The 10268-nt window shown below is 37.2% G+C and overlaps 1 long non-coding RNA gene across 1 annotated transcript; it reads right to left on the bottom strand.

Moving 5' to 3' along the window:
* Positions 1–373: 373 nt before the first annotated feature.
* Positions 374–8506, bottom strand: LOC124103238 (uncharacterized). The gene is made up of 3 exons (XR_006855140.2): positions 8441–8506; positions 1808–1958; positions 374–496 (listed from the first exon to the last, which is right to left on the bottom strand). It is a non-coding gene; the product is annotated as an uncharacterized LOC124103238 (long non-coding RNA).
* Positions 8507–10268: the final 1762 nt, after the last annotated feature.

Below are 10268 nucleotides of genomic sequence, written 5' to 3'. Positions count from 1 at the left end.
TCCCATTCCTGAGGGTTCCACTCTCATGACCTGATCACCTCCAACACCATCACGCTCAGGGTTAGGCTTTCAATATATAAATTTAGGAGAGACATAAACATTGAGGCCAGAGCATCTGGCATTTTCCTCCCTCCGGTTTAGATCTCTGGCCCATGTCTCTCACAAGCTGAACCCAGCTGAAAATGTGATTTCATAGGTATCAATCCTCTCATTTCATAACAGAGCAAGGGAAAGCAGAGAATGGATCTCAGGGAGAAGAGGCATATGTGACATGCCTAAATGAATCTGTACAAATACTAGAGTCTCACAGAAACTTCAAGAAAAACTTAAAATGAACAACTGACTGTTATTACAGTAATGAAGTATTCTGAGTCTGACTGTATATAGGCTTACCAGTGGTTTTACATCTTCAGATGTTTCTTCCAGGCTTCTGAAGTGTGGATATTCTTCAATGAATCAAGTTGGGGTAGTATTTTTCCACAGTAAGGAGAGCAGGCTGGATTTTAAGGCAAATTTTCTTAATTACGACTGGATTTTCTCCCAGAATTTTAGGCAATAGAAACTTTGGGCTGTGGCATAGCTTGAGGTTTGAAATGATTTTGAGCTTACATAAATTGCAGCATCAATAAATCAGCATCCTGGAACTGATTTTTATTAGACAGATATAATGAACAGAGCACCTCAAGGTATACACAGTGCTGTTTTTCAAAAGCTTTCATATTAGACTTCTGTTAACTGGAAATTAGCCAAAACATTCTTATACATATTATTATAAGAAAAACGAATTACTGCCATCTCATGCATTTTTACATTTCCAGCAAACTTGAATACTAAACAAAGTGTCTATAGAACATTAATTGAAAAAAAAAAAGAAAATTCCAAATGTATGTTGGTAATCACTTTATGAACCATCCATTTACTTCTATAGTGTTAGTGTGCAGAACTTCCCCAGGTGTCTCACACTTCTTAGAGGTTGGGATGTGTGTTAACTCTTCTCTTCCCACACGAGGGCATCAGCGCTCTAAGTAGGTGTAGATTTCACCTTCCTGATTTTGACTTTAAGAGCTCTGTTCTGAGAAAACAAACACTCTACAAGCCTCATACATCTTAGACTATATAAGATTAACATTTAGTTTATCCTGCTGGAAAGCTGTCCTTTCTTTTCTTCCATTCATTCAGCAGTGCCATGGTACTTTCTCAGATAGGGAAGAAAAGAATGAATGGTACCCCTGTGACATTGCCACTCCCTGTATCCATTTATGCCCTTACAGTCCACTGGGGTCAATTAGTTTCTGTTACATTAAAATGACATGCAATATTTTGATGAGAAGTAATACTATCACACATGTTCACTCACAGTGAAAATTAATCCCTTTTTAAAACTCAGTGTGTATATATATATATATACGTGTGTGTGTGTGTGTTCGCATTGCATAGATTTATTTTCACAACTGAAGATACAGCTATCACATTGCCCTTGGTTAATTCTAAATTTCACACTTTTAGGTGAAAGCAGCTCAAAGTAATGATGTAGATACAACTGATATAGATAGAGCTCAGATATATTACTCTCAATCTAGTTATTGGCATAGGGGCTAAGAGTTTGTCTGTGAGAACAATGGCTTGACTTTTTCTCTACCAGTTAAGAATAAATTAATCATCTCAGCATCCATATCATTCTAAAAAGCTCCTTTTTAGCTTTATTGGTGCCTACTCCATTCTCTGACAGTGTGAGTTCTGACTGAAGAGATAATTCACATTTGACTTATAACACATGGCAAAGGCATCCCGTGCTGCATTGCTTTACCTTGTTCTGTTCATTCTGCTTGAAATATGGCCCTCAGTCCCCATGTGCACTGTCGAAACCTGGCTCTGGTTTGAGATTCATGATGGATCCCAGAGTCTCAGATTCTTCTGATATCACCTTATCCATTTAGCAGACTGTGATCTCTCTTTAACTGAGGGAGGATGAAAGAAAGAAAAAAAAATAGACCAAAAGAAGACATAAAGGAAGGACAAATAAACATAATTTTAATTAAAGTTTCTACTTTTTTTTTTCTAGTCCTGTCATTCCTCACGCAAGTCTCTCTCCCAGGCCTGTCACTGCCAAATTTCTGGGAAAATTGTAAATTTTTGAGTTAATTGTAAATTCACTCATATAAGATAATTACTTTGTGCATTGTTAATTAGCTCAATAAAGAAGAGAAATACCAAATTGTAAGAAACCTATAATTTAGGGAACTTTCTAATATCATCTACTGGATTAGTTAATGCAGATCACCTCAGCTTAAAGGTCCCCAAAATGACCAAAGTGACTCACATGCTATCCCACACACCTCTCACCAAGTTTCTTTTAAACAAGTATCAGGGAACAACTCCCCACCCCCAAAAGTATCCCTCCCTTGAATGTGTAACCCTTGCTTTCCTCAATAAATATCTGTGCTCTATTGGTACATGCTGAAATTTTTCAGCACCTCACGCTTTGAGAACCTCACTACTCCTGAGTCAAGTGCATCCCTTCCTTTTGCCAGGACCATTTTCTCTGATGACATAACAAGAACACCACGGGCAGGTTATCTCTATTCATTGTTGCTGACCAACCTCACGTTATTATTCACAAATGTGTTTGTGGTTCTCTTATCATCTTTTTGCAGACATGACATTAAACCTATCTTTTTGTTCTTTTCAAGAGGAGATATTTGCTTTTCACTCCAAAGGATGGAATAAGGAGTTTCCTTTTGGTATTTCTATGAGGTCTTTTTGTTTCTTCCCTGGGTTTGCACACCCGGATACTTGATGTGTGATGTGGCTCTTTATGTGTTCACATCCTACCTGACAGTCACAGCTGGCAGGTTTTGTTGGCATGTCATGGTGTAGACCCACCTTGCTCAGTCCTTGTGTTCTGAGCCTCACTCCCTCTAATTCCTCCTTTTGATATTTTTATCATGTGGCTGGAGTGAAGGTGAACAGACATTACCAATTTTACTTTATGGATGAGGAATCAAGTTTAGTGAGGTTAAGAGCCACTTTAGAACCAAACAGGAAGAAGAGAAGTCTATATAAAATACAGCAAAGAATGTACTTTCAGGCATTAGAGAGCACAACTCTGGGCTTTATTGATACTAGAGAATTTTGAACTTGTGATTTTTCTCTTCTGTTTTCTTTTCCCTTTTTAACCTAGAAATTATGGCAATTGTTTTTTATACTAGAAGATAATGCAAATAGCCAATAAAGGTTTATGGAGTCACCAAAGTCCTTCATTGCACATGCAACAATTAACTTTAATAACTACTGCTTCCCTTCTTAGCTTTGTAATTTCATTACTCAGAATTTATTCTGTGCACTTATACTTATTATGCACCTACTGAGTGCCAGGTGCCTAAGTCCTTGCCTGCATAAAGCTTACTTTACAAGCCTCCTTTTATAAATTCTCTTTTTATGAATTCTACTTAACTTTTTCCAGAATGTTTCTTTCTGGGTGGAATACATTATTCAGACTTCTGAAAGAAGAACTCTGTGAAACAGTTAATTCACTTTGGGAAGCATATACATATACAATTATGGAAAAAAATAGATTTGGTTTAGTCTTAATTTTTTAAAGTATGAAAATATGGGCAGGATGGAGCCAACATAATTTTCTTCCCTTTTTTCTATTTAGGGTGTGAGAGCACTTTCCCTGCTTCATACTTTATTCCTAACCACTGTCTTGTGTGGCATCAAAGCTTTCCTCAGTTCTATCCCAGTCTTGTATATTTTCTGATTCAACATGAATGTTTCCTAAGAACTTTTCTTCCTTCTTTTTGAAGCTTCTTTCAAAAGATTTTGAAGAATACTCAGGTCTATTCAGAAGTAGTCATGCATAAAGATGAACTGCCTTTGTTTTATGGCTGAACAACTTCCCCTCTTGGAGCACCTCAAGGGGAACATATTTAACTGATACCATTGTGGGCTTGTCTCATTTCTCTTCTCCTTCCTCACTTTCCTGGTGAACTTTATGAATTTGAATATTTCCCAAATACCTTACTGGTTTATTTTTCTAAAATTGCAGGTGGATCTTAAAATGTGTCGGTGTGAGAGGGGGGTGGGAGACAAGATATAATAACCCCAAAGTTATGTGGTCCTCATTGTACCCCATTTTTGTTCTTCATGTTTCAAAGAAATTCATTAGATGAGCTAAAATTTTGTTCTGTCAGCAAACATTGAACTTCAGAATTCCAACTTCCTAGCCCAGAGAATTTGTCTTTAGGAAAAGATTTTTTTTTAAAAGTTTATATTATCCCAGAGCCCTGGGTGTTAGAGGAGTAAGAGAGAGAGAGGTGTTAAGGTGTTAACTATAGTCTGGATGCTGATGGTTAGATATAGTTTGAGTTAGATATAGTGTCCCCCAAAGACTTCTGTGCTTGAAGTTTGTTCCCCAGTGTGGTGGAATTGAGGTGGTGGAAACTTTAAGAAGTAGAGACATAGTGTAAAGTAATTAAGTCTTTGGAGGCTCTGTTCTCATTAATTGATGAATGTGGTCTCACAGAGTATGGTGGGTATCCCAGGAGTGAGTGATTTCCCATGAGAGTGAGTTACAAAAAGAACAAACCTAGTGCTTCCCCAGTCTCTTGTTTCCTATCTTTCCCTGTGATCTCTCTCTGCTACCACCAAGATGCATCTTCCATATTATGATATAGCCAGAAATACTTTACCAGAGTCACAGAGAGGCTGGTGTATATCAGTCCTCAAAAATGTGAGCTAAATAAATCTCTTTTCTTCATGTAGTACCCAGTGTTAGGTATTTTGTTATACCATCAGAAAATGGGCTTAGACTCTAGATAGGTTTACACTGTAAAGATCAAATGATAGAACAAAGTTTCAATGCAATGCATGCAAAATCTCTCCATTCTTGCCTTAATTACCATTTTTGATGGATAATACGATTAATAATAGTCATCAGTTTTTCCTTTGGTTTTGTCATTCTGTCCTGGCCTTCAGTTATAAGGTTTTCTTCTTTGTACTTTGCTTGCCCAGCCTTTTTCTCCACAATGAACTGATACCGTCAAAGTATTTTACTATTATTAAGAGATGCTTCTCATTTTTTCCTTCATATCACAGATGTCAATTCATTTGTATAACAATTTTATCAACCAGACTTTCTACTTTCTGTGGAGTTTGCCAAAGTCATTGTTCTTTCATATATTATTTTCTCTTGATGTTTGTTTTGTTTTTTTTTTACTTTTGCCTTTCTTCCTGAATGTTTGTATTTTATCTCATCTCTCCCTATTTCCAGTCATATAAAGGACAAGCAGGATGACAGTCTCAAGGTCACTTATATAGATTTATCCATACATCTATGGATCTATGAAAACCTCTGAAGCAGAGAAAGTAAAATCACTGTTGTTAATCAAAATCTCTAACATTAACAATATTATTGTGCTTGAGTACTGCAAGTACTGAAGCAGCTTAAAGACTCCTGAGGGTCATCGAATGAACAGGCAATGGAGAAAAAAAAGACTTTCCTACTCATGATTGGTTGAGTTTTTTTAAAAAAATGCATATCTCAATTTTTACTGGTGACACTAGTGAATTTGTTTCCTAACTTTTGCTGTATTAACTCTAAACAGCATTAATTTATTTTGCAAGAGGCAGTGGGGGTTCACCTACAGCTGCTTTTGCACTACTTTTCTTCTGATATAATTTATTGCTGCAAAATGAAGGCAGGCCACATAAAACATTTTCTACATGGAATTATTACTGGAGGTCTGGCCTGATTCAAATAAAAGAGAACTGAGCCTTTCATTCTTACAGCTACAAAAATCCTCTACTTTCAAGAAAACTTGGCGTGGAAAGAAAACAAAAAAAAGGTATTGTGAATCACCCTAATGAGGTATACCCTGCTTAGTAGTACTATGTTTGATGAGGACACATTTGTACTAATAGTTTATGAGGACTCTAGGATGGCTAGTCACTTTTGTCAAGGACTTGGACTATATCTTTGTATCAGTCAGAAATGGACTGAGCTGCTGCAGCAACAAATAACTTCAAATTTGCAGTGGCATAAATCAACATAGATATATTTCTCATTCATTCTATGTTTTTATCATGGATATATATAAGATTGTTTATTGTAGTAGTTCATGTCAACTTGAGTAGCTATCATCTTAAGAGTTTCCATTCATTGAAGACAAAACACCTTGTAGTGTATCAAAGGAGCAGTTAAATACTTTGCCTTGAAAGTGATATCCATTATTTCTGTTCACATTTCATGGGTCCAATAGTCACATGAACTTATTCAACGTACATGTTTTCCTTTTGAGGCATGTACTCCTACCACATGTTCAAAAGAGTGCATAAATGGGCATGTTTGGTTATGAGCATGAATAGCCATCACAAACTAGATCTAGGCCTAGTACTGCTCCCAGCAAGTTCATAATCAGTAGTGTGGGAAGAATTAAGAAGGGGAGGGAAAGTGGTAGAAGATAGATTCATACCAGCATACAAACAATGCAGAGCAGTATGTTTTGGGAAATATAACATCCAATGAGAGCATAGAGGTGGAGAACTTGCCCCAGGGTGAAGGGTCCCTAAAGTTTCCTAGATGGTTTCAAGACTTTGGATATTGTCTGAGTCAATCTAGTGGTAAAGTACATGTTAGTGACAACACTAACATGTAGGATTGAATAATACTCTTCAATAAATAGTGAAATTGGGACTCATAGAATCATACAGAATGAATCAAGGGTAGAATATAAGCCGAGTTCTTTCTATATCCCTTGCTTTTAAACAGTCAGATCTGAAGGAGGAGCCTTTCTTGGTAGGCTTTTTGAATAGCAGTTATGTTTAACTTTAAAGAAACCAGGTTAAAAATACCTTGAAAGAACACTTTTGATCTTATGCTAGGTTAATTTTGCATAGAACAAATTATAACATAATCCCAAAATACTAATTGCTACACAAGACATTACATCTATTTTGGGGGGTGAAGGGAAATCCAATGGTGCTAATTAAATAGTGTATTTCTCTAAAAGCAATAATTGAGACTTGGATTGGAACAAAACAATTCTAGTACTCTGCTGTTCATAAACCTAAGTGAATGAATACAACAAGGGTTTATTTATGTAGCATTGAAATTGTACACTACCCAGTATCTTACAACATGGGGAATAGGCTGAATACAAATACACAAAACTGAATGTTTATTTCTTCAGTTGGCTGTGGGTTGCCAGTGTTTAGAAAAGGATAGTGTCACTGAAGAAATTTACACAAAAAGGTTGATTCAAGTCTCCATATGTAGGAGTTTATGAACACAGAAAGCTCTGCACATCAATAAATGTAGCAGTCCCCCAAACAGCACTAAAAAGATGCTGGGTTGTGCAAGCTAGCCATAAAATCAAGGCAATGCACAATTAAGGGTAAAAACTGCTATATATCCTCCAACACCTAAGAGGGCAGCCACATAACAACGTCCTAAACTTGCATTCTTGCTATACGAAGTGGTAGACAATGGAAGTAATGCATAATCTATATGATTTGGGGGGAAATCATAGAAAGCAATTTCTCTTCATTTCAATATTTTAAAGAATATATTGAGATCTTTCATTCCCCAAGCTTTCTGGCAGCACTAACAGGCAATTTCATCGCCTCTACATTGTACCAACATTGTAACAGATCAATTTCATCTTTTCATTTTCCTCTGCAAATCTTTGGAGCCAGCCAGCCCAGAAGTGGGGCATCTGCTCAGTGCTTTGAGGCCTGAAGAAGATGCCTGTGTTGCCATTTCAGATATTATAACTGGCAGCCCCAACTGGCGACCTAAAACTCCCTTGTGTCTCTGCTGAGGCAACCACCTATTGATTTCCTAATTTTTCATCACCAGAAGGCATGGATTTCCTCTTTTTTTGCTAATTATATACTTAATTTGAAATCAGGAAAGGGCAATGGGTAATGCATATTGTGTGTGGGTTAACCTTCTTCAGTTAACCTTCCTAGGTCCCTCTTCATGGTGAATATGAAAATAGGAAATTAATAAGGGCACAGAGGGAGGCAATTGTTACCAACCAAGAAAAGGCTCTCACATGCTTCAGAAAAGAGCTCAGAGGATTGTCTTCTTCCTTTTAGTGATGGGATTTGATCCTGATGAAGAGTTTATGGTGCCAGGACTTTGCTCTGATCTCTACCAAAAAAGTCTCAGGGTGGAATTGACTTATTTTTTCATGGAGTCATGGAATGGTAGCACTAAGATTAAATTTCACTGTTGTCATTTAGGAAGATATTTTACAGATGAATATCATGTCTTGAACCAGAAGAATAGTTTCATAATGTGAAGACTAATATTCTAGCCAGATGAGGGGAGAAACAGTAAGATTACTTCTAAGAGTGAGCATATGATTACGTGGGATTCTATGTCATTTCTAGATAGTGTCAAGACAGTAAAGTCAGGGAGAAGGCATGTACTCACACATTTTCTCTGAGTTTCCTGAGAGAGGATGAGAGGAGTTCTGTTCTATTGCCTTGAATATTTCCTGTGGAAGAAAAAGGGGAAAACAACACAGGTGATACTTTATTATTAGAATTTCAGAGGATTGTTTGAATTTAAAATTGTGAAAACAGAATCATTTGCACCACGGTCCTATCTTTTAAAAAACACACTTTTAGGCACATTTTGTACTCAAGTCACTAGTTTTTCATGTTTAAAGTAGAATGAAAGGTTCAGTGCACTATGCTTCAAAAATTGCCCCTGCAATTTTCCTTTCAATTCTGTTTGTGGACCAGTATCTGGCTATTACTTAAAAATCTCGTGGGCATTTTAGCTTTGAAATTCTGAACAAAGTTGCAGAACACAGCTCCACCAAGTGTCATAAGATGTGAGTTCCAGAACTTTTGAGACATGCCCATTAATTTCTCTTTCTCACAGCCACTGCTTCTTTTTATAGCTATCCAGATTTATCTGCCTACTCATTAACACCTCGTTAGATTGGCCACCTGCCAGGGTTTAGGTCATCTGGGGACACATTAGCCATTACCTCTCCTCTTCACTGGGATCTGCTGTCACTGATCATAGATGGGGCACGTGAGAGTTCAGCAGCAGTGCAGGCTCCGTGCCCATATGCAGGTTTATTATGCCTAGTTAGGGGATATGATTTTTGTTCTGTAGTTCTCCCACTTTGCCTGAAGTCTGTCTGTATGTATGTGAGTATGTGTGTGTGTGTGTGTGTGTGTGTGTGTGTGTATTTAGTTCTATCTAATTCCCAATTCTGATTTAATATACAGAAATGGATGCCTCCCAGTATATTAGTTTTCTCTGTCTGCCACTAAGATCACCTCAAACTTAGTGGCTTTAACAACACAGTTTTGTCCTCTTATATTTCCACTGGTCGTGAGGCTGGGTTCCTTTCTGCAGGCTCTAGGTAGAATTGTTTCCCTGCCTTTTCCTGATTCCAGAGGCTCCATATGGCATGACTTATACCCCTACCTCCATCTTTAAAGCCAGAAGTGGCCCATGGAGTCCTTTCAACATCACTTCATATCACGATGATCTCTCTTCTTCCTCCTCCTCTTTCTTTTAAGGATCTTTAAGGATTTCACGGAGGCAGTACAAGTAATCCAGGATTAACATGGTACTTTAAGATGAACTCATTAACAACCTCAATTCCATCTGAAACCTTAATTTGCCTTTGGCATATAAGGTAAAATAGTCACAGAATCTTAAAATTGGTTTGTGGACCCTTTTAGAGACCATTTTATCCACTTGCCACATCTGGTAGAGTTTTTCAGATTTGAAAATGTATTGAATAAAAACATAGACCCCAAAAGGTGCATAACTGGTAAACAGGTCAGTGAATTCTCACAAAGGGAACACACTCATGTGCCTTTTTAATAAGGTTGCAGATAAAGAAACAGAACCTTCCTGTCCTTCTGGAAGGTTTTCTTAAGAGTCCTTTCAAGTCATATCTGGTGTCCCCAAAGAGCAACTACACTCTTGACTTCTAACACTACAGATTCATTTCAACCTGTTTTATTGAGCTAAAATATATATGCCATACAATTCACAAATTTAAAGTATATCATCCGATGTCTTCTAGTGTATTCACAGAATTGTGCAATCATGGATGCAATTGATTTTGGAATATTTTTATTATTCCCCAAACTCTACATCCCTTAACTGTTCAAACCTATCTTCTACCATTACTCCCAGCCCTAGGTAAACACTAATTTCTTCTCTATGGATTTGCCTATTTTGAACATTTCATGTGAAAGAAGTCATATCATATGTGTTGTTTGTGACT

The sequence above is a fragment of the Marmota monax genome, unplaced genomic scaffold (genome assembly GCF_021218885.2).
Source record: "Marmota monax isolate L192 unplaced genomic scaffold, Marmota_monax_Labrador192_F-V1.1 WCK01_AAM20220418_F8-fsc00502, whole genome shotgun sequence".
Lineage (NCBI taxonomy): Eukaryota > Metazoa > Chordata > Mammalia > Rodentia > Sciuridae > Marmota > Marmota monax.
Note: the sequence above shows the minus strand (reverse complement) of the source record. Positions and strands in the feature narration are given on the sequence as shown.